The sequence below is a fragment of the Bacillus rossius genome, unplaced genomic scaffold (assembly GCF_032445375.1).
Source record: "Bacillus rossius redtenbacheri isolate Brsri unplaced genomic scaffold, Brsri_v3 Brsri_v3_scf127, whole genome shotgun sequence".
Classification (NCBI taxonomy): domain Eukaryota; kingdom Metazoa; phylum Arthropoda; class Insecta; order Phasmatodea; family Bacillidae; genus Bacillus; species Bacillus rossius.
In genome coordinates this window covers 1-21,063 of record NW_026962299.1, presented here as the reverse complement: position 1 = coordinate 21,063, position 21,063 = coordinate 1, and the positions used below count along the sequence as shown (strand labels likewise).

Genomic DNA, 21,063 nt, shown 5'->3' with positions numbered 1-21,063 from the left:
CAGAAGGTGCCGGGCCGCAGATGAAGACGGTCCGGAGCAGTGGCGATGGTAGGCAGTAGTTCACTGAGAGCAGAGATCGTGATGGGATGATGCCTGGTAACATTCCTCAGAGCCAACCGTGGACGTGGTGATCACCGTCGTCAGCTGCCGGGCCCACCAGCCGCGACTGCACCAGCGTCAACGTCATCGGGGTCAGGGCGTCTCAAATGATCGTAGGTAAAGAGCGGTCGGCGGGGGTGAGGGGCGTCAGGCAGGGGCTCTGCAAGGAGTCGGATCAGGGGGTTGTCAGAACGCCGGCAGTGGCGGAGGAACTTCTTAGTCACCTTGCAGAGCAGCTCGTGTAAGTGCGGGAGCCCAGTCTGGTCCAGGAGGGTCTGCCGTAAGGTGGCGCGAGGGAGACCGAGCAGGAGGCGGGCACCGAGAAAGTAGGACCGGGCGATCGGACGGAGGTTGTACAGAGAGGAGTGGACCCAAGCCGGGCACGCGTAGAGGAAGTGGGGAAGAACGAAGGAACGGTAGGCAGTCACACGAACGTCGAGAGGGGTGCCGGATGTCGGTCTGAGTACGGTGGCCAGCTGAGCCATGACGGCACGGGACTTGGTGCGGATGGAGTCGAGGTGCGGCAGAAAAGTAAAGGTATTGTCTAGGGTGACCCCCAGATAACGGATGCGAGGCGACCAGGGGATGGCTACGGCGGAGATGACTGGCGGGTGGTCGTGGTGTGGATGAAGTCGGGAGAAGAGGATGGATCGTGATTTAGAGTGATTGAGCCCGATGCCATGCGCGAGGAACTGATTGTTGAGGGAAGTGAGGCCGCGGCCGAGACGGTCGCAGAGCAGCCGCTCGGAAACTGAAGAGGCCAGGAGACAGGTATCATCGGCGTACTGGACAAGATAGGTGCCGGGAGGGGGCTTGAGATCAGAGATGTGGAGGGTAAAAAGTAGCGGTGAGAGAATGGCGCCCTGGGGGACGCCGGCGGAGATGGGGCGGGGGCCGGAGAGGACCCCCTCCACCCGAACCCGGAAGGTGCGACCCTCCAGGAAGGAGCAGAGGAGGCGGACGAGATGAGATGAGAGGTCGGTGGCAGAGAGGCGCTGGAGGAGCTGGGCATGCGGAACGGAATCGAAAGCACGGGCGAGGTCAAGAAGCACCATGCCCGTGTGTTGCCGCCTGGCGAATCCCTGGACCACCAGGTGCTCCACACGGGCAATGGCGTGGGTCGTCGAGTGGCGGGGGCGGAAACCGAACTGGTGGCGGGGTAGAAGGTCCAGGGTGGTGACTTGAAAGAGGAGACGGCGGTGGATCGCCCGTTCCGCGACCTTGGACAGAATAGGAAGAAGCGAGATGGGCCGAAAAGATGAAGGGAGAGACGGGGGCTTGCCAGGTTTGGGGATGGGTGAGACGATGGCGGTTTTCCAGGGGGTGGGGAAGTGGCAGAGGAGGAACATTGCGTTGAAAAGACGGGTCAGAAACACAAGGGCCTTGCGAGGTAGGGCACGGAGCACGGGGGAGGGCAGAGAGTCGTGGCCAGGAGCAGAACGGGGCCGAAGGCGGGCGAGCAGGGTGCGGACCTCGGAAGGCGTGACGAGCGGCAGGGGGAAGGTGGCCGGAAGGGGGGGCAAAGTGACGTGGCGAGACAGGAGGCGGGCCCCGTCCTCGTCGTCCGAAGACTCGGAGGACAGGGAAGGGCCGGGTGCGGATGCGAAGGTGGTCGCCAGGTAGGCGGCCACCGCCTCGGATCGCTCCGAGGCCGTTTCCGCCACACCCGTGGGGGTGGTCAGCGGGGGGATGGTGGTAGGAACCGAGCGGAGACGACGGACGTGAGACCAGAGGGAGCCGGAGCAAGCAGAGAGGGATTGGAGACGCCGAGTCTCCAGACGGGCCCTCCACTCCGCGACCAATCGCCGGCAGCGCCCCCGCAGCACCAGGTACACCCGCCGGTGCAGCAGGGAACGACTAGCCTGCCAGAGGACGCGGAAGCGGTTGCGCAAGGACAAGGCGTCCCGGAGGTAAGGCGGAAATGGGTCGACAAGGGGACGGGGGGGAACCAGAGGTATGTTGGCAGAGGCGGCCGCGGAAATGGCGTCGGTCAGCGAGAGAACGTTGGCGTCAAGGCGGGCAGGGGTATCGAACGGAACAGACAGGTCAATGGCAGCGGAGAGGGAACGCTGAAAACCGCCCCAGTCGGCCTTGGGAAAATCGAAGCGGGGGAGGTGGGGGTTAGAATGGGGGTGAAAGTGAAGTGTGGCAAGAACAGGCAAGTGGTCGGAGGTGCCGGAGGCGATGGTGGTGAGATCCGAGAGAATGGGGAGGGGCGTGGACAGTGCAAAGTCGATGATGCTGGGTTGCCGGTTGAGCTGGGCCGGAAAAAATGTCGGGGTCGGAGGGGCATAAAGAGAGAGAGGAGTACGCCGAAGGAGTTGCCGGAGGGAGCTGCCCCGCCGGTTTGCGGCGGCACAGCCCCAGAAGGGATGGGTGGCGTTGAAGTCCCCGGCCAGCACGACGTGGGCGTCGAGCCGACCGAGGGCGACAACGTCGGCCGTGGGAAAGGCGAACTGAGGGGGGAGGTACAAGGATACCAAGGTCAGGGAGTACGGGAGGCCGTGCAAGCGCACAGCAACCGCCTCGGCCGCGGGGGAAGAAGGGATGCGACGGCGATGATGTGAAATGGTGTTGCGGACGAGTAACGCCACCCCCCCGCCCCGACCATCGCGATCGGCACGGTGGACCGCATACCCGGGGACCAGGACGGGGGCAGAGGGGGAGAGCCAGGTCTCAGAAAGGAACACGACGTCGGGCGATCGCTCGTGGAGCAGGTGCAAAAGGTCGTGGAGCTTAGGGAGGAGGGAAAAGACGTTCCAGATGAGGACACTAAGGGGAGGGGCGGGATCCATCGAAGAAATTCAGAAGGGCCTGGAGGAGCACTTCGAACTTCTCGGTGGAGGTGCGGGCTCGGGAGAGTGCCGTCAGGACAGTCCGGATGAGCGGGAGGTACTGTCGGATGAATGAAATGAAGTCGTGAATGAGGGATGAAAGCGACGAGCAGTCTGAGTCGGAGGCAAGCGGTCGAGAGTCAGAAGAAGGAGCGGAAGGAGGAGGGTGCGAGGTGGCAGAGGGGGGAACAACCGGTACAACGGGGGGAGGGCGTGCCCAAGCATTGGTGGAGAGAGCAGGAAACGTCTTGGGATCGGACAGGGACGGGACAGAGGGCCCGGTCCCCACGGCAGTCGTCGTGGCGTCAGTGAGTCGTTGAGGGTGTCGGCGCAGGTAAGCCTGAATCACGCGACAGTCAGTGGAAGTAGCGAAGTGGGCCCCGTCACAGAGCGTGCAGCGTCGGGTAGTCGAGGTGCAGTCCCGAGACCAGTGGGGCCCAGCGCACTTGAAACAGGCGAGGTCCCGGTGGCATCGGGAGGACGGGTGTCCAGGCCGCTGGCAGCGGTAGCACTGAGGTACGCGCCCCGAGCCGCGGTATTTCTCAACTGCCACCACCCAGCAGCCCAATGTCTTCAACTTCAGGAAGGGGGCTGCCTCACCCAGACCGGATGTAGTGACCAGGAAAGGCCGGGTCGTTGAAGTAGGAGAGGTGCGCATGGCCACCACAGATGCCACAGGTAGGTGCAGGTCGAGCAGGGACTGGGTGACCTCGTCAGCCGTCGTGGAGAGAGGGAGTTTCTTGATCACAACTCGATCGGCACGCTCGTCGGGGCGGAGATGGGTGTAGGGTTTATATCCGAGGCGTTGGAGTTCGTCAAATAGGAGCTGGTGGTCCTGAGGGTTGCTGGTATAAAAGGAGGTGCGGTCATTGACGGAGGTGACAGAGAGAGGACCGGAGAGGAGAGACTGAAAACGTTGTGCAGTGGCGAAGGGGCCGGCTGTGGGCGTGAGAAGGCAGGCGATCGGAGGCATGCGAGGCGTGCGAGGAGTGGAGGTAGGCGGGCGAGGCGCCGCCGAGGAGGAGGCACGAGGCTGCGAGGCTGGAGGGCGGGGTGGAGCACGAGATGAGCTGGGACTCGTCGAAGAGGGGCCCGGGAGAGTGGTGAAGGGCACAGGAGGAGGTTGCGTGTCGGGCCGGTGCCGTTTAGCATGCTGCTTGCGGCGGGGCTTGGCAGTCAAGGGTCGGTCCGAGGAGGCAGCCCCAGCGCCGTCGTCGGTGTCGGTATCCGGTAGACTGAGGAGACTGTCGTAGCGGTTGCTGGTAGGGACGGCATCGTCGGAGGAGTGCTGGTCGGGGTGGGCGCGCTTGACGGTCTTCGTGGGAACGATGAAGCCGGTGTCCATGGGAGTAGCAGTCGCAGCAGGAGGAACGGCGGCAGGCGGTGAGTCGGTCGGCAACAGCGGAAGAGAAGGCGCAGGAGACATGATCGGTGAAGTGATGCAGGCCGTGGTGGTAGTAGTAGTCACAGTTGGTGGTGTTGGAGCAGAGGTAGTCGTAGGCAGAGCGAGGATGGTGGAGACGTCCAGGCCGTGAAGATGTTTCGTCTCGCTGACCTTAATGCAAACAGTCTGGGTGCGCAGCCCGGCCGGCGCGGGGGAGGGAGGCGGAGCCACCCCCCCGACCCCAGCAGCGCCCGCCTCCCCAGACCCGACTTGCATGGTCTCCAAGCGCTGGCGATGCGGTCCACAGTATCGTCGTGGCTGGGGTGGCCGATTGTCAGTAGTCATCTCATCGCCAGAACCGGCCTCGGCCGAGGGCCTCGGACCAAAGTCGTCCCCGCCCTGGTTCGGCGTCATCGGGAGAGAGTCCATTCCAAACTCTCCCCTCGGCCTCCCCAATAGGCTACAACTTGGTTGCCGGGAGTCACAAGAAGTGGCCTCGGCCGATGGCCTCTGACCGAGGTCGCCCCCGCCCTGGTTTGGCTTCATCGGGAGGGAGTCCATTCCAAACTCCCCCCTCAGCCGCCCCAATAGGCCGCGACTCGGTGGCGCACAGCACTCACAAGAAGAAGATCTAGGATCTAAGAACTAGATCTACACAAGAGCACTCCTGGTGGTCGACTCAGGAACTAGCAGCAGCAGGTCTCGGCGGCTCGCTGAAATTGCTGAAAGGAAACCAGTTAGTTAATGGCCAAAAGTGCTCAGATTTGCTTCAAAAAGCTTTTAAAAAATTCCCCTGAACAGTTTGATGCCTTTGAAGGGAAACCAGAGCACGGTTGAAACTTTGAAAATCCGGACTATATAGGAAAAATGTGCGGACCACCACTAATGGTGAAAATAGCGTACGGTCGTGCAGCCTGAAGCCGCGAATCGTCCGAAAATCGCCTCGTGGGACACGGCACTCGATATTTCGTGAAACCCTAGGTATGTTGCTAATGGAAAAAAGTTCCCCTCTCGACTGTGCCGTGGTGCCCGCCTTTTTGCCGAGGCGGACGCGACGACCCGAGTGCCGCCACGCGGCAAACGGTGTAACCAAGTGCCGCCACGCGGCAAACGGGGTAACCAAATGCACGCGGCGGTCGACCGTCGCCGTGGGTACAGAAACAAAGGAAACGAGGTGCGAGTAGAAACGGGCAGTTGTAGGAAGAAATTGTATTTGCATTGTTGGTGTGTACTGTCATGTAGTGTGATGAACTGGCACGGGAGTGTTATGTCTGGGGAAAGAGCTGTTTCGGAGGTAGAAGTACATAACCTCAAAACACGTTGATGAGGTGGTCCGAGCTCCAAGTGAAATAGAAAAGCGAAACACTGCGCAGCATACTTACCTGGCGTAGGGGCTACCCTGATCAAGCAGGGGGTTCCCCCAGGGTGAGGCTCTTCCCTTGCACTTCGGTTGAGCTGACCTCTGCGATTACCCCAAATGTGGGTAACTCGGGCGCGTAATTTTTGGTAGTCGGGACTGCGTTCGCGCTGTCCCGGTGAAAAAATTTCAACTTAGTAGTTGTGAAGTAGTGTTAAGAATTATGTACAGTGAAGTGTAATTTTTTTTTTTTTTTTCATCTGTGTATGGTATGTAATGCATTCGTAGGTCTCAAGTTTACGGTGCCTTGGCGAACAACCCCACCGTCTTGAAAGTGCGGAAGGAAGGTACGTAATTGTGCATGGTAATAGTTGAAAAAAGAAAAAAAAAATTCCCATGAACGATACTTGTCCAATTCGATTTTTCAGATTTCCCCCTCCCCGCCTCACCCCCGGGCCCAGTGGTTTAACGGTAACCGGCCCAGTGTGTAAACACTGGGCACAACAAAAAATTGTTTAAAGACTCATCAAATGTTCCCCTCCACGGAAATCTTTAGTAAAAGGCGAAAGATTTATGCGTTTGAAGGGAAACCAGAGCACGGTTGAAACTTTGAAAATCCGGACTATATAGGAAAAATGTGCGGACCACCACTAATGGTGAAAATAGCGTACGGTCGTGCAGCCTGAAGCCGCGAATCGTCCGAAAATCGCCTCGTGGGACACGGCACTCGATATTTCGTGAAACCCTAGGTATGTTGCTAATGGAAAAAAGTTCCCCTCTCGACTGTGCCGTGGTGCCCGCCTTTTTGCCGAGGCGGACGCGACGACCCGAGTGCCGCCACGCGGCAAACGGTGTAACCAAGTGCCGCCACGCGGCAAACGGGGTAACCAAATGCACGCGGCGGTCGACCGTCGCCGTGGGTACAGAAACAAAGGAAACGAGGTGCGAGTAGAAACGGGCAGTTGTAGGAAGAAATTGTATTTGCATTGTTGGTGTGTACTGTCATGTAGTGTGATGAACTGGCACGGGAGTGTTATGTCTGGGGAAAGAGCTGTTTCGGAGGTAGAAGTACATAACCTCAAAACACGTTGATGAGGTGGTCCGAGCTCCAAGTGAAATAGAAAAGCGAAACACTGCGCAGCATACTTACCTGGCGTAGGGGCTACCCTGATCAAGCAGGGGGTTCCCCCAGGGTGAGGCTCTTCCCTTGCACTTCGGTTGAGCTGACCTCTGCGATTACCCCAAATGTGGGTAACTCGGGCGCGTAATTTTTGGTAGTCGGGACTGCGTTCGCGCTGTCCCGGTGAAAAAATTTCAACTTAGTAGTTGTGAAGTAGTGTTAAGAATTATGTACAGTGAAGTGTAATTTTTTTTTTTTTTTTCATCTGTGTATGGTATGTAATGCATTCGTAGGTCTCAAGTTTACGGTGCCTTGGCGAACAACCCCACCGTCTTGAAAGTGCGGAAGGAAGGTACGTAATTGTGCATGGTAATAGTTGAAAAAAGAAAAAAAAAATTCCCATGAACGATACTTGTCCAATTCGATTTTTCAGATTTCCCCCTCCCCGCCTCACCCCCGGGCCCAGTGGTTTAACGGTAACCGGCCCAGTGTGTAAACACTGGGCACAACAAAAAATTGTTTAAAGACTCATCAAATGTTCCCCTCCACGGAAATCTTTAGTAAAAGGCGAAAGATTTATGCGTTTGAAGGGAAACCAGAGCACGGTTGAAACTTTGAAAATCCGGACTATATAGGAAAAATGTGCGGACCACCACTAATGGTGAAAATAGCGTACGGTCGTGCAGCCTGAAGCCGCGAATCGTCCGAAAATCGCCTCGTGGGACACGGCACTCGATATTTCGTGAAACCCTAGGTATGTTGCTAATGGAAAAAAGTTCCCCTCTCGACTGTGCCGTGGTGCCCGCCTTTTTGCCGAGGCGGACGCGACGACCCGAGTGCCGCCACGCGGCAAACGGTGTAACCAAGTGCCGCCACGCGGCAAACGGGGTAACCAAATGCACGCGGCGGTCGACCGTCGCCGTGGGTACAGAAACAAAGGAAACGAGGTGCGAGTAGAAACGGGCAGTTGTAGGAAGAAATTGTATTTGCATTGTTGGTGTGTACTGTCATGTAGTGTGATGAACTGGCACGGGAGTGTTATGTCTGGGGAAAGAGCTGTTTCGGAGGTAGAAGTACATAACCTCAAAACACGTTGATGAGGTGGTCCGAGCTCCAAGTGAAATAGAAAAGCGAAACACTGCGCAGCATACTTACCTGGCGTAGGGGCTACCCTGATCAAGCAGGGGGTTCCCCCAGGGTGAGGCTCTTCCCTTGCACTTCGGTTGAGCTGACCTCTGCGATTACCCCAAATGTGGGTAACTCGGGCGCGTAATTTTTGGTAGTCGGGACTGCGTTCGCGCTGTCCCGGTGAAAAAATTTCAACTTAGTAGTTGTGAAGTAGTGTTAAGAATTATGTACAGTGAAGTGTAATTTTTTTTTTTTTTTTCATCTGTGTATGGTATGTAATGCATTCGTAGGTCTCAAGTTTACGGTGCCTTGGCGAACAACCCCACCGTCTTGAAAGTGCGGAAGGAAGGTACGTAATTGTGCATGGTAATAGTTGAAAAAAGAAAAAAAAAATTCCCATGAACGATACTTGTCCAATTCGATTTTTCAGATTTCCCCCTCCCCGCCTCACCCCCGGGCCCAGTGGTTTAACGGTAACCGGCCCAGTGTGTAAACACTGGGCACAACAAAAAATTGTTTAAAGACTCATCAAATGTTCCCCTCCACGGAAATCTTTAGTAAAAGGCGAAAGATTTATGCGTTTGAAGGGAAACCAGAGCACGGTTGAAACTTTGAAAATCCGGACTATATAGGAAAAATGTGCGGACCACCACTAATGGTGAAAATAGCGTACGGTCGTGCAGCCTGAAGCCGCGAATCGTCCGAAAATCGCCTCGTGGGACACGGCACTCGATATTTCGTGAAACCCTAGGTATGTTGCTAATGGAAAAAAGTTCCCCTCTCGACTGTGCCGTGGTGCCCGCCTTTTTGCCGAGGCGGACGCGACGACCCGAGTGCCGCCACGCGGCAAACGGTGTAACCAAGTGCCGCCACGCGGCAAACGGGGTAACCAAATGCACGCGGCGGTCGACCGTCGCCGTGGGTACAGAAACAAAGGAAACGAGGTGCGAGTAGAAACGGGCAGTTGTAGGAAGAAATTGTATTTGCATTGTTGGTGTGTACTGTCATGTAGTGTGATGAACTGGCACGGGAGTGTTATGTCTGGGGAAAGAGCTGTTTCGGAGGTAGAAGTACATAACCTCAAAACACGTTGATGAGGTGGTCCGAGCTCCAAGTGAAATAGAAAAGCGAAACACTGCGCAGCATACTTACCTGGCGTAGGGGCTACCCTGATCAAGCAGGGGGTTCCCCCAGGGTGAGGCTCTTCCCTTGCACTTCGGTTGAGCTGACCTCTGCGATTACCCCAAATGTGGGTAACTCGGGCGCGTAATTTTTGGTAGTCGGGACTGCGTTCGCGCTGTCCCGGTGAAAAAATTTCAACTTAGTAGTTGTGAAGTAGTGTTAAGAATTATGTACAGTGAAGTGTAATTTTTTTTTTTTTTTTCATCTGTGTATGGTATGTAATGCATTCGTAGGTCTCAAGTTTACGGTGCCTTGGCGAACAACCCCACCGTCTTGAAAGTGCGGAAGGAAGGTACGTAATTGTGCATGGTAATAGTTGAAAAAAGAAAAAAAAAATTCCCATGAACGATACTTGTCCAATTCGATTTTTCAGATTTCCCCCTCCCCGCCTCACCCCCGGGCCTAGTGGTTTAACGGTAACCGGCCCAGTGTGTAAACACTGGGCACAACAAAAAATTGTTTAAAGACTCATCAAATGTTCCCCTCCACGGAAATCTTTAGTAAAAGGCGAAAGATTTATGCGTTTGAAGGGAAACCAGAGCACGGTTGAAACTTTGAAAATCCGGACTATATAGGAAAAATGTGCGGACCACCACTAATGGTGAAAATAGCGTACGGTCGTGCAGCCTGAAGCCGCGAATCGTCCGAAAATCGCCTCGTGGGACACGGCACTCGATATTTCGTGAAACCCTAGGTATGTTGCTAATGGAAAAAAGTTCCCCTCTCGACTGTGCCGTGGTGCCCGCCTTTTTGCCGAGGCGGACGCGACGACCCGAGTGCCGCCACGCGGCAAACGGTGTAACCAAGTGCCGCCACGCGGCAAACGGGGTAACCAAATGCACGCGGCGGTCGACCGTCGCCGTGGGTACAGAAACAAAGGAAACGAGGTGCGAGTAGAAACGGGCAGTTGTAGGAAGAAATTGTATTTGCATTGTTGGTGTGTACTGTCATGTAGTGTGATGAACTGGCACGGGAGTGTTATGTCTGGGGAAAGAGCTGTTTCGGAGGTAGAAGTACATAACCTCAAAACACGTTGATGAGGTGGTCCGAGCTCCAAGTGAAATAGAAAAGCGAAACACTGCGCAGCATACTTACCTGGCGTAGGGGCTACCCTGATCAAGCAGGGGGTTCCCCCAGGGTGAGGCTCTTCCCTTGCACTTCGGTTGAGCTGACCTCTGCGATTACCCCAAATGTGGGTAACTCGGGCGCGTAATTTTTGGTAGTCGGGACTGCGTTCGCGCTGTCCCGGTGAAAAAATTTCAACTTAGTAGTTGTGAAGTAGTGTTAAGAATTATGTACAGTGAAGTGTAATTTTTTTTTTTTTTTTCATCTGTGTATGGTATGTAATGCATTCGTAGGTCTCAAGTTTACGGTGCCTTGGCGAACAACCCCACCGTCTTGAAAGTGCGGAAGGAAGGTACGTAATTGTGCATGGTAATAGTTGAAAAAAGAAAAAAAAAATTCCCATGAACGATACTTGTCCAATTCGATTTTTCAGATTTCCCCCTCCCCGCCTCACCCCCGGGCCCAGTGGTTTAACGGTAACCGGCCCAGTGTGTAAACACTGGGCACAACAAAAAATTGTTTAAAGACTCATCAAATGTTCCCCTCCACGGAAATCTTTAGTTTTTTTTTTTTTTTTTTTTTTTTTTTTTTTTTTTTTTTTAAACAAAGGGAACTCCCACTGAAGGGAGTTACCCACCAAAAAATTCATCTTTAATATAAAAAGCGGATACAGGTGAACACAAATAAAACACAACATAGAACACGAATACATGGCCACAAGGGCGAATGGTGACAATCTTTATTCAACACTGACGAAACGGGGCCCCTCCGACGATACCGTCCTAGAGGTCCAGCTGCTTGTTGGGCGGCGAATCTTCTGTGGGCTGCCGGGGGCGACTCGGGGCGCAGAAGGTGCCGGGCCGCAGATGAAGACGGTCCGGAGCAGTGGCGATGTTAGGCAGTAGTTCACTGAGAGCAGAGATCTTGATGGGATGATGCCTGGTAACATTCCTCAGAGCCAACCGTGGACGTGGTGATCACCGTCGTCAGCTGCCGGGCCCACCAGCCGCGACTGCACCAGCGTCAACGTCATCAGGGTCAGGGCGTCTCAAATGATCGTAGGTAAAGAGCGGTCGGCGGGGGTGAGGAGCGTCAGGCAGGGGCTCTGCAAGGAGTCGGATCAGGGGGTTGTCAGAACGCCGGCAGTGGCGGAGAAACTTCTTAGTCACCTTGCAGAGCAGCTCGTGTAAGTGCGGGAGCCCAGTCTGGTCCAGGAGGGTCTGTCGTAAGGTGGCGCGAGGGAGACCGAGCAGGAGGCGGGCACCGAGAAAGTAGGACCGGGTGATCGGACGGAGGTTGTACAGAGAGGAGTGGACCCAAGCCGGGCACGCGTAGAGGAAGTGGGGAAGAACAAAGGAACGGTAGGCAGTCACACGAACGTCGAGAGGGGTGCCGGATGTCGGTCTGAGTATGGTGGCCAGCTGAGCCATGACGGCACGGGACTTGGTGCGGATTGAGTCGAGGTGCGGCAGAAAAGTAAAGGTATTGTCTAGGGTGACCCCCAGATAACGGATGCGAGGCGACCAGGGGATGGCTACGGTGGAGATGACTGGCGGGTGGTCGTGGTGTGGATGAAGTCGGGAGAAGAGGATGGATCGTGATTTAGAGTGATTGAGCCCGATGCCATGCGCGAGGAACTGATTGTTGAGGGAAGTGAGGCCGCGGCCGAGACGGTCGCAGAGCAGCCGCTCGGAAACTGAAGAGGCCAGGAGACAGGTATCATCGGCGTACTGGACAAGATAGGTGCCGGGAGGGGGCTTGAGATCAGAGATGTGGAGGGTAAAAAGTAGCGGTGAGAGAATGGCGCCCTGGGGGACGCCGGCGGAGATGGGGCGGGGGCCGGAGAGGACCCCCTCCACCCGAACCCGGAAGGTGCGACCCTCCAGGAAGGAGCAGAGGAGGCGGATGAGATGAGATGAGAGGTCGGTGGCAGAGAGGCGCTGGAGGAGCTGGGCATGCGGAACGGAATCGAAAGCACGGGCGAGGTCAAGAAGCACCATGCCCGTGTGTTGCCGCCTGGCGAATCCCTGGACCACCAGGTGCTCCACACGGGCAATGGCGTGGGTCGTCGAGTGGCGGGGGCGGAAACCGAACTGGTGGCGGGGTAGAAGGTCCAGGGTGGTGACTTGAAAGAGGAGACGGCGGTGGATCGCCCGTTCCGCGACCTTGGACAGAATAGGAAGAAGCGAGATGGGCCGAAAAGATGAAGGGAGAGACGGGGGCTTGCCAGGTTTGGGGATGGGTGAGACGACGGCGGTTTTCCAGGGGGTGGGGAAGTGGCAGAGGAGGAACATTGCGTTGAAAAGACGGGTCAGAAACACAAGGGCCTTGCGAGGTAGGGCACGGAGCACGGGGGAGGGCAGAGAGTCGTGGCCAGGAGCAGAACGGGGCCGAAGGCGGGCGAGCAGGGTGCGGACCTCGGAAGGCGTGACGAGCGGCAGGGGGAAGGTGGCCGGAAGGGGGGGCAAAGTGACGTGGCGAGACAGGAGGCGGGCCCCGTCCTCGTCGTCCGAAGACTCGGAGGACAGGGAAGGGCCGGGTGCGGATGCGAAGGTGGTCGCCAGGTAGGCGGCCACCGCCTCGGATCGCTCCGAGGCCGTTTCCGCCACACCCGTGGGGGTGGTCAGCGGGGGGATGGTGGTAGGAACCGAGCGGAGACGACGGACGTGAGACCAGAGGGAGCCGGAGCAAGCAGAGAGGGATTGGAGACGCCGAGTCTCCAGACGGGCCCTCCACTCCGCGACCAATCGCCGGCAGCGCCCCCGCAGCACCAGGTACACCCGCCGGTGCAGCAGGGAACGACTAGCCTGCCAGAGGACGCGGAAGCGGTTGCGCAAGGACAAGGCGTCCCGGAGGTAAGGCGGAAATGGGTCGACAAGGGGACGGGGGGGAACCAGAGGTATGTTGGCAGAGGCGGCCGCGGAAATGGCGTCGGTCAGCGAGAGAACGTTGGCGTCAAGGCGGGCAGGGGTATCGAACGGAACAGACAGGTCTATGGCAGCGGAGAGGGAACGCTGAAAACCGCCCCAGTCGGCCTTGGGAAAATCGAAGCGGGGGAGGTGGGGGTTAGAACGGGGGTGAAAGTGAAGTGTGGCAAGAACAGGCAAGTGGTCGGAGGTGCCGGAGGTGATGGTGGTGAGATCCGAGAGAATGGGGAGGGGCGTGGACAGTGCAAAGTCGATGATGCTGGGTTGCCGGTTGAGCTGGGCCGGAAAAAATGTCGGGGTCGGAGGGGCATAAAGAGAGAGAGGAGTACGCCGAAGGAGTTGCCGGAGGGAGCTGCCCCGCCGGTTCGCGGCGGCACAGCCCCAGAAGGGATGGGTGGCGTTGAAGTCCCCGGCCAGCACGACGTGGGCGTCGAGCCGACCGAGGGCGACAACGTCGGCCGTGGGAAAGGCGTACTGAGGGGGGAGGTACAAGGATACCAAGGTCAGGGAGTACGGGAGGCCGTGCAAGCGCACAGCAACCGCCTCGGCCGCGGGGGAAGAAGGGATGCGACGGCGATGATGTGAAATGGTGTTGCGGACGAGTAACGCCACCCCCCCGCCCCGACCATCGCGATCGGCACGGTGGACCGCATACCCGGGGACCAGGACGGGGGCAGAGGGGGAGAGCCAGGTCTCAGAAAGGAACACGACGTCGGGCGATCGCTCGTGGAGCAGGTGCAAAAGGTCGTGGAGCTTAGGGAGGAGGGAAAAGACGTTCCAGATGAGGACACTAAGGGGAGGGGCGGGATCCATCGAAGAAATTCAGAAGGGCCTGGAGGAGCACTTCGAACTTCTCGGTGGAGGTGCGGGCTCGGGAGAGTGCCGTCAGGACAGACCGGATGAGCGGGAGGTACTGTCGGATGAATGAAATGAAGTCGTGAATGAGGGATGAAAGCGACGAGCAGTCTGAGTCGGAGGCAAGCGGTCGAGAGTCAGAAGAAGGAGCGGAAGGAGGAGGGTGCGAGGTGGCAGAGGGGGGAACAACCGGTACAACGGGGGGAGGGCGTGCCCAAGCATTGGTGGAGAGAGCAGGAAACGTCTTGGGATCGGACAGGGACGGGACAGAGGGCCCGGTCCCCACGGCAGTCGTCGTGGCGTCAGTGAGTCGTTGAGGGTGTCGGCGCAGGTAAGCCTGAATCACGCGACAGTCAGTGGAAGTAGCGAAGTGGGCCCCGTCACAAAGCGTGCAGCGTCGGGTAGTCGAGGTGCAGTCCCGAGACCAGTGGGGCCCAGCGCACTTGAAACAGGCGAGGTCCCGGTGGCATCGGGAGGACGGGTGTCCAGGCCGCTGGCAGCGGTAGCACTGAGGTACGCGCCCCGAGCCGCGGTATTTCTCAACTGCCACCACCCAGCAGCCCAATGTCTTCAACTTCAGGAAGGGGGCTGCCTCACCCAGACCGGATGTAGTGACCAGGAAAGGCCGGGTCGTTGAAGTAGGAGAGGTGCGCATGGCCACCACAGATGCCACAGGTAGGTGCAGGTCGAGCAGGGACTGGGTGACCTCGTCAGCCGTCGTGGAGAGAGGGAGTTTCTTGATCACAACTCGATCGGCACGCTCGTCGGGGCGGAGATGGGTGTAGGGTTTATATCCGAGGCGTTGGAGTTCGTCAAATAGGAGCTGGTGGTCCTGAGGGTTGCTGGTATAAAAGGAGGTGCGGTCATTGACGGAGGTGACAGAGAGAGGACCGGAGAGGAGAGACTGAAAACGTTGTGCAGTGGCGAAGGGGCCGGCTGTGGGCGTGAGAAGGCAGGCGATCGGAGGCATGCGAGGCGTGCGAGGAGTGGAGGTAGGCGGGCGAGGCGCCGCCGAGGAGGAGGCACGAGGCTGCGAGGCTGGAGGGCGGGGTGGAGCACGAGATGAGCTGGGACTCGTCGAAGAGGGGCCCGGGAGAGTGGTGAAGGGCACAGGAGGAGGTTGCGTGTCGGGCCGGTGCCGCTTAGCATGCTGCTTGCGGCGGGGCTTGGCAGTCAAGGGTCGGTCCGAGGAGGCAGCCCCAGCGCCGTCGTCGGTGTCGGTATCCGGTAGACTGAGGAGACTGTCGTAGCGGTTGCTGGTAGGGACGGCATCGTCGGAGGAGTGCTGGTCGGGGTGGGCGCGCTTGACGGTCTTCGTGGGAACGATGAAGCCGGTGTCCATGGGAGTAGCAGTCGCAGCAGGAGGAACGGCGGCAGGCGGTGAGTCGGTCGGCAACAGCGGAAGAGAAGGCGCAGGAGACATGATCGGTGAAGTGATGCAGGCCGTGGTGGTAGTAGTAGTCACAGTTGGTGGTGTTGGAGCAGAGGTAGTCGTAGGCAGAGCGAGGATGGTGGAGACGTCCAGGCCGTGAAGATGTTTCGTCTCGCTGACCTTAATGCAAACAGTCTGGGTGCGCAGCCCGGCTGGCGCGGGGGAGGGAGGCGGAGCCACCCCCCCGACCCCAGCAGCGCCCGCCTCCCCAGACCCGACTTGCATGGTCTCCAAGCGCTGGCGATGCGGTCCACAGTATTGTCGTGGCTGGGGTGGCCGATTGTCAGTAGTCATCTCATCGCCAGAACCGGCCTCGGCCGAGGGCCTCGGACCAAAGTCGTCCCCGCCCTGGTTCGGCGTCATCGGGAGAGAGTCCATTCCAAACTCACCCCTCGGCCTCCCCAATAGGCTACAACTTGGTTGCCGGGAGTCACAAGAAGTGGCCTCGGCCGATGGCCTCTGACCGAGGTCGCCCCCGCCCTGGTTTGGCTTCATCGGGAGGGAGTCCATTCCAAACTCCCCCCTCAGCCGCCCCAATAGGCCGCGACTCGGTGGCGCACAGCACTCACAAGAAGAAGATCTAGGATCTAAGAACTAGATCTACACAAGAGCACTCCTGGTGGTCGACTCAGGAACTAGCAGCAGCAGGTCTCGGCGGCTCGCTGAAATTGCTGAAAGGAAACCAGTTAGTTAATGGCCAAAAGTGCTCAGATTTGCTTCAAAAAGCTTTTAAAAATTCCCCTGAACAGTTTGATGCCTTTGAAGGGAAACCAGAGCACGGTTGAAACTTTGAAAATCCGGACTATATAGGAAAAATGTGCGGACCACCACTAATGGTGAAAATAGCGTACGGTCGTGCAGCCTGAAGCCGCGAATCGTCCGAAAATCGCCTCGTGGGACACGGCACTCGATATTTCGTGAAACCCTAGGTATGTTGCTAATGGAAAAAAGTTCCCCTCTCGACTGTGCCGTGGTGCCCGCCTTTTTGCCGAGGCGGACGCGACGACCCGAGTGCCGCCACGCGGCAAACGGTGTAACCAAGTGCCGCCACGCGGCAAACGGGGTAACCAAATGCACGCGGCGGTCGACCGTCGCCGTGGGTACAGAAACAAAGGAAACGAGGTGCGAGTAGAAACGGGCAGTTGTAGGAAGAAATTGTATTTGCATTGTTGGTGTGTACTGTCATGTAGTGTGATGAACTGGCACGGGAGTGTTATGTCTGGGGAAAGAGCTGTTTCGGAGGTAGAAGTACATAACCTCAAAACACGTTGATGAGGTGGTCCGAGCTCCAAGTGAAATAGAAAAGCGAAACACTGCGCAGCATACTTACCTGGCGTAGGGGCTACCCTGATCAAGCAGGGGGTTCCCCCAGGGTGAGGCTCTTCCCTTGCACTTCGGTTGAGCTGACCTCTGCGATTACCCCAAATGTGGGTAACTCGGGCGCGTAATTTTTGGTAGTCGGGACTGCGTTCGCGCTGTCCCGGTGAAAAAATTTCAACTTAGTAGTTGTGAAGTAGTGTTAAGAATTATGTACAGTGAAGTGTAATTTTTTTTTTTTTTTTCATCTGTGTATGGTATGTAATGCATTCGTAGGTCTCAAGTTTACGGTGCCTTGGCGAACAACCCCACCGTCTTGAAAGTGCGGAAGGAAGGTACGTAATTGTGCATGGTAATAGTTGAAAAAAGAAAAAAAAAATTCCCATGAACGATACTTGTCCAATTCGATTTTTCAGATTTCCCCCTCCCCGCCTCACCCCCGGGCCCAGTGGTTTAACGGTAACCGGCCCAGTGTGTAAACACTGGGCACAACAAAAAATTGTTTAAAGACTCATCAAATGTTCCCCTCCACGGAAATCTTTAGTAAAAGGCGAAAGATTTATGCGTTTGAAGGGAAACCAGAGCACGGTTGAAACTTTGAAAATCCGGACTATATAGGAAAAATGTGCGGACCACCACTAATGGTGAAAATAGCGTACGGTCGTGCAGCCTGAAGCCGCGAATCGTCCGAAAATCGCCTCGTGGGACACGGCACTCGATATTTCGTGAAACCCTAGGTATGTTGCTAATGGAAAAAAGTTCCCCTCTCGACTGTGCCGTGGTGCCCGCCTTTTTGCCGAGGCGGACGCGACGACCCGAGTGCCGCCACGCGGCAAACGGTGTAACCAAGTGCCGCCACGCGGCAAACGGGGTAACCAAATGCACGCGGCGGTCGACCGTCGCCGTGGGTACAGAAACAAAGGAAACGAGGTGCGAGTAGAAACGGGCAGTTGTAGGAAGAAATTGTATTTGCATTGTTGGTGTGTACTGTCATGTAGTGTGATGAACTGGCACGGGAGTGTTATGTCTGGGGAAAGAGCTGTTTCGGAGGTAGAAGTACATAACCTCAAAACACGTTGATGAGGTGGTCCGAGCTCCAAGTGAAATAGAAAAGCGAAACACTGCGCAGCATACTTACCTGGCGTAGGGGCTACCCTGATCAAGCAGGGGGTTCCCCCAGGGTGAGGCTCTTCCCTTGCACTTCGGTTGAGCTGACCTCTGCGATTACCCCAAATGTGGGTAACTCGGGCGCGTAATTTTTGGTAGTCGGGACTGCGTTCGCGCTGTCCCGGTGAAAAAATTTCAACTTAGTAGTTGTGAAGTAGTGTTAAGAATTATGTACAGTGAAGTGTAATTTTTTTTTTTTTTTTCATCTGTGTATGGTATGTAATGCATTCGTAGGTCTCAAGTTTACGGTGCCTTGGCGAACAACCCCACCGTCTTGAAAGTGCGGAAGGAAGGTACGTAATTGTGCATGGTAATAGTTGAAAAAAGAAAAAAAAAATTCCCATGAACGATACTTGTCCAATTCGATTTTTCAGATTTCCCCCTCCCCGCCTCACCCCCGGGCCCAGTGGTTTAACGGTAACCGGCCCAGTGTGTAAACACTGGGCACAACAAAAAATTGTTTAAAGACTCATCAAATGTTCCCCTCCACGGAAATCTTTAGTAAAAGGCGAAAGATTTATGCGTTTGAAGGGAAACCAGAGCACGGTTGAAACTTTGAAAATCCGGACTATATAGGAAAAATGTGCGGACCACCACTAATGGTGAAAATAGCGTACGGTCGTGCAGCCTGAAGCCGCGAATCGTCCGAAAATCGCCTCGTGGGACACGGCACTCGATATTTCGTGAAACCCTAGGTATGTTGCTAATGGAAAAAAGTTCCCCTCTCGACTGTGCCGTGGTGCCCGCCTTTTTGCCGAGGCGGACGCGACGACCCGAGTGCCGCCACGCGGCAAACGGTGTAACCAAGTGCCGCCACGCGGCAAACGGGGTAACCAAATGCACGCGGCGGTCGACCGTCGCCGTGGGTACAGAAACAAAGGAAACGAGGTGCGAGTAGAAACGGGCAGTTGTAGGAAGAAATTGTATTTGCATTGTTGGTGTGTACTGTCATGTAGTGTGATGAACTGGCACGGGAGTGTTATGTCTGGGGAAAGAGCTGTTTCGGAGGTAGAAGTACATAACCTCAAAACACGTTGATGAGGTGGTCCGAGCTCCAAGTGAAATAGAAAAGCGAAACACTGCGCAGCATACTTACCTGGCGTAGGGGCTACCCTGATCAAGCAGGGGGTTCCCCCAGGGTGAGGCTCTTCCCTTGCACTTCGGTTGAGCTGACCTCTGCGATTACCCCAAATGTGGGTAACTCGGGCGCGTAATTTTTGGTAGTCGGGACTGCGTTCGCGCTGTCCCGGTGAAAAAATTTCAACTTAGTAGTTGTGAAGTAGTGTTAAGAATTATGTACAGTGAAGTGTAATTTTTTTTTTTTTTTTCATCTGTGTATGGTATGTAATGCATTCGTAGGTCTCAAGTTTACGGTGCCTTGGCGAACAACCCCACCGTCTTGAAAGTGCGGAAGGAAGGTACGTAATTGTGCATGGTAATAGTTGAAAAAAGAAAAAAAAAATTCCCATGAACGATACTTGTCCAATTCGATTTTTCAGATTTCCCCCTCCCCGCCTCACCCCCGGGCCCAGTGGTTTAACGGTAACCGGCCCAGTGTGTAAACACTGGGCACAACAAAAAATTGTTTAAAGACTCATCAAATGTTCCCCTCCACGGAAATCTTTAGTAAAAGGCGAAAGATTTATGCGTTTGAAGGGAAACCAGAGCACGGTTGAAACTTTGAAAATCCGGACTATATAGGAAAAATGTGCGGACCACCACTAATGGTGAAAATAGCGTACGGTCGTGCAGCCTGAAGCCGCGAATCGTCCGAAAATCGCCTCGTGGGACACGGCACTCGATATTTCGTGAAACCCTAGGTATGTTGCTAATGGAAAAAAGTTCCCCTCTCGACTGTGCCGTGGTGCCCGCCTTTTTGCCGAGGCGGACGCGACGACCCGAGTGCCGCCACGCGGCAAACGGTGTAACCAAGTGCCGCCACGCGGCAAACGGGGTAACCAAATGCACGCGGCGGTCGACCGTCGCCGTGGGTACAGAAACAAAGGAAACGAGGTGCGAGTAGAAACGGGCAGTTGTAGGAAGAAATTGTATTTGCATTGTTGGTGTGTACTGTCATGTAGTGTGATGAACTGGCACGGGAGTGTTATGTCTGGGGAAAGAGCTGTTTCGGAGGTAGAAGTACATAACCTCAAAACACGTTGATGAGGTGGTCCGAGCTCCAAGTGAAATAGAAAAGCGAAACACTGCGCAGCATACTTACCTGGCGTAGGGGCTACCCTGATCAAGCAGGGGGTTCCCCCAGGGTGAGGCTCTTCCCTTGCACTTCGGTTGAGCTGACCTCTGCGATTACCCCAAATGTGGGTAACTCGGGCGCGTAATTTTTGGTAGTCGGGACTGCGTTCGCGCTGTCCCGGTGAAAAAATTTCAACTTAGTAGTTGTGAAGTAGTGTTAAGAATTATGTACAGTGAAGTGTAATTTTTTTTTTTTTTTTTCATCTGTGTATGGTATGTAATGCATTCGTAGGTCTCAAGTTTACGGTGCCTTGGCGAACAACCCCCACCGTCTTGAAAGTGCGGAAGGAAGGTACGTAATTGTGCATGGTAATAGTTGAAAAAAAGAAAAAAAAAATTCCCATGAACGATACTTGTCCAATTCGATTTTTCAGATTTCCCCCTCCCCGCCTCACCCCCGGGCCCAGTGGTTTAACGGTAACCGGCCAGTGTGTAAACACTGGGCACAACAAAAAATTGTTTAAAGACTCATCAAATGTCCCCCTCCACGGAAATTCTTTAGTAAAAGGCGAAAGATTTATGCGTTTGAAGGGAAACCAGAGCACGGTTGAAACTTTGAAAATCCGGACTATATAGGAAAAATGTGCGGACCCACCACTAATGGTGAAAATAGCGTACGGTCGTGCAGCCTGAAGCCGCGAATCGTCCGAAAATCGCCTCGTGGGACACGGCACTCGATATTCGTGAAACCCTAGGTATGTTGCTAATGGAAAAAAGTTCCCCTCTCGACTGTGCCGTGGTGGCCCGCCTTTTTGCCGAGGCGGACGCGACGACCCGAGTGCCGCCACGCGGCAAACGGGTGTAACCAAGTGCCGCCACGCGGCAAACGGGGGTAACCAAATTGCACGCGGCGGTCGACCGTCGCCGTGGGTACAGAAACAAAGGAAACGAGGTGCGAGTAGAAACGGCAGTTGTAGGAAGAAATTGTATTTGCATTGTTGTG

General features: G+C 55.8%; 17 non-coding genes across 17 annotated transcripts; 9 read left to right on the top strand and 8 right to left on the bottom strand.

Annotated features, from left to right (window-relative positions):
* Window positions 1-5,691: 5,691 nt before the first annotated feature.
* LOC134543557 (U1 spliceosomal RNA) lies at window positions 5,692-5,854 on the top strand. Its single transcript, XR_010077044.1, has one exon. It is a non-coding gene; the product is annotated as a U1 spliceosomal RNA (small nuclear RNA).
* A 299-nt stretch (window positions 5,855-6,153) lies between these two features.
* On the bottom strand, window positions 6,154-6,273 carry LOC134543600 (U5 spliceosomal RNA). Its single transcript, XR_010077086.1, has one exon. It is a non-coding gene; the product is annotated as a U5 spliceosomal RNA (small nuclear RNA).
* A 543-nt stretch (window positions 6,274-6,816) lies between these two features.
* LOC134543556 (U1 spliceosomal RNA) lies at window positions 6,817-6,979 on the top strand. Its single transcript, XR_010077043.1, has one exon. It is a non-coding gene; the product is annotated as a U1 spliceosomal RNA (small nuclear RNA).
* Window positions 6,980-7,278: 299 nt separating this feature from the next.
* On the bottom strand, window positions 7,279-7,398 carry LOC134543599 (U5 spliceosomal RNA). The gene has a single exon (XR_010077085.1). It is a non-coding gene; the product is annotated as a U5 spliceosomal RNA (small nuclear RNA).
* Window positions 7,399-7,941: 543 nt separating this feature from the next.
* LOC134543550 (U1 spliceosomal RNA) lies at window positions 7,942-8,104 on the top strand. The gene has a single exon (XR_010077037.1). It is a non-coding gene; the product is annotated as a U1 spliceosomal RNA (small nuclear RNA).
* Window positions 8,105-8,403: 299 nt separating this feature from the next.
* Window positions 8,404-8,523, bottom strand: LOC134543597 (U5 spliceosomal RNA). Its single transcript, XR_010077083.1, has one exon. It is a non-coding gene; the product is annotated as a U5 spliceosomal RNA (small nuclear RNA).
* Window positions 8,524-9,066: 543 nt separating this feature from the next.
* On the top strand, window positions 9,067-9,229 carry LOC134543539 (U1 spliceosomal RNA). Its single transcript, XR_010077026.1, has one exon. It is a non-coding gene; the product is annotated as a U1 spliceosomal RNA (small nuclear RNA).
* Window positions 9,230-9,528: 299 nt separating this feature from the next.
* On the bottom strand, window positions 9,529-9,648 carry LOC134543596 (U5 spliceosomal RNA). The gene has a single exon (XR_010077082.1). It is a non-coding gene; the product is annotated as a U5 spliceosomal RNA (small nuclear RNA).
* A 543-nt stretch (window positions 9,649-10,191) lies between these two features.
* LOC134543598 (U1 spliceosomal RNA) lies at window positions 10,192-10,354 on the top strand. The gene has a single exon (XR_010077084.1). It is a non-coding gene; the product is annotated as a U1 spliceosomal RNA (small nuclear RNA).
* A 6,351-nt stretch (window positions 10,355-16,705) lies between these two features.
* Window positions 16,706-16,868, top strand: LOC134543587 (U1 spliceosomal RNA). The gene has a single exon (XR_010077073.1). It is a non-coding gene; the product is annotated as a U1 spliceosomal RNA (small nuclear RNA).
* A 299-nt stretch (window positions 16,869-17,167) lies between these two features.
* On the bottom strand, window positions 17,168-17,287 carry LOC134543595 (U5 spliceosomal RNA). The gene has a single exon (XR_010077081.1). It is a non-coding gene; the product is annotated as a U5 spliceosomal RNA (small nuclear RNA).
* A 543-nt stretch (window positions 17,288-17,830) lies between these two features.
* On the top strand, window positions 17,831-17,993 carry LOC134543575 (U1 spliceosomal RNA). Its single transcript, XR_010077062.1, has one exon. It is a non-coding gene; the product is annotated as a U1 spliceosomal RNA (small nuclear RNA).
* Window positions 17,994-18,292: 299 nt separating this feature from the next.
* On the bottom strand, window positions 18,293-18,412 carry LOC134543594 (U5 spliceosomal RNA). The gene has a single exon (XR_010077080.1). It is a non-coding gene; the product is annotated as a U5 spliceosomal RNA (small nuclear RNA).
* Window positions 18,413-18,955: 543 nt separating this feature from the next.
* LOC134543564 (U1 spliceosomal RNA) lies at window positions 18,956-19,118 on the top strand. The gene has a single exon (XR_010077051.1). It is a non-coding gene; the product is annotated as a U1 spliceosomal RNA (small nuclear RNA).
* Window positions 19,119-19,417: 299 nt separating this feature from the next.
* On the bottom strand, window positions 19,418-19,537 carry LOC134543593 (U5 spliceosomal RNA). The gene has a single exon (XR_010077079.1). It is a non-coding gene; the product is annotated as a U5 spliceosomal RNA (small nuclear RNA).
* Window positions 19,538-20,080: 543 nt separating this feature from the next.
* On the top strand, window positions 20,081-20,243 carry LOC134543531 (U1 spliceosomal RNA). Its single transcript, XR_010077020.1, has one exon. It is a non-coding gene; the product is annotated as a U1 spliceosomal RNA (small nuclear RNA).
* A 302-nt stretch (window positions 20,244-20,545) lies between these two features.
* LOC134543555 (U5 spliceosomal RNA) lies at window positions 20,546-20,665 on the bottom strand. Its single transcript, XR_010077042.1, has one exon. It is a non-coding gene; the product is annotated as a U5 spliceosomal RNA (small nuclear RNA).
* Window positions 20,666-21,063: the final 398 nt, after the last annotated feature.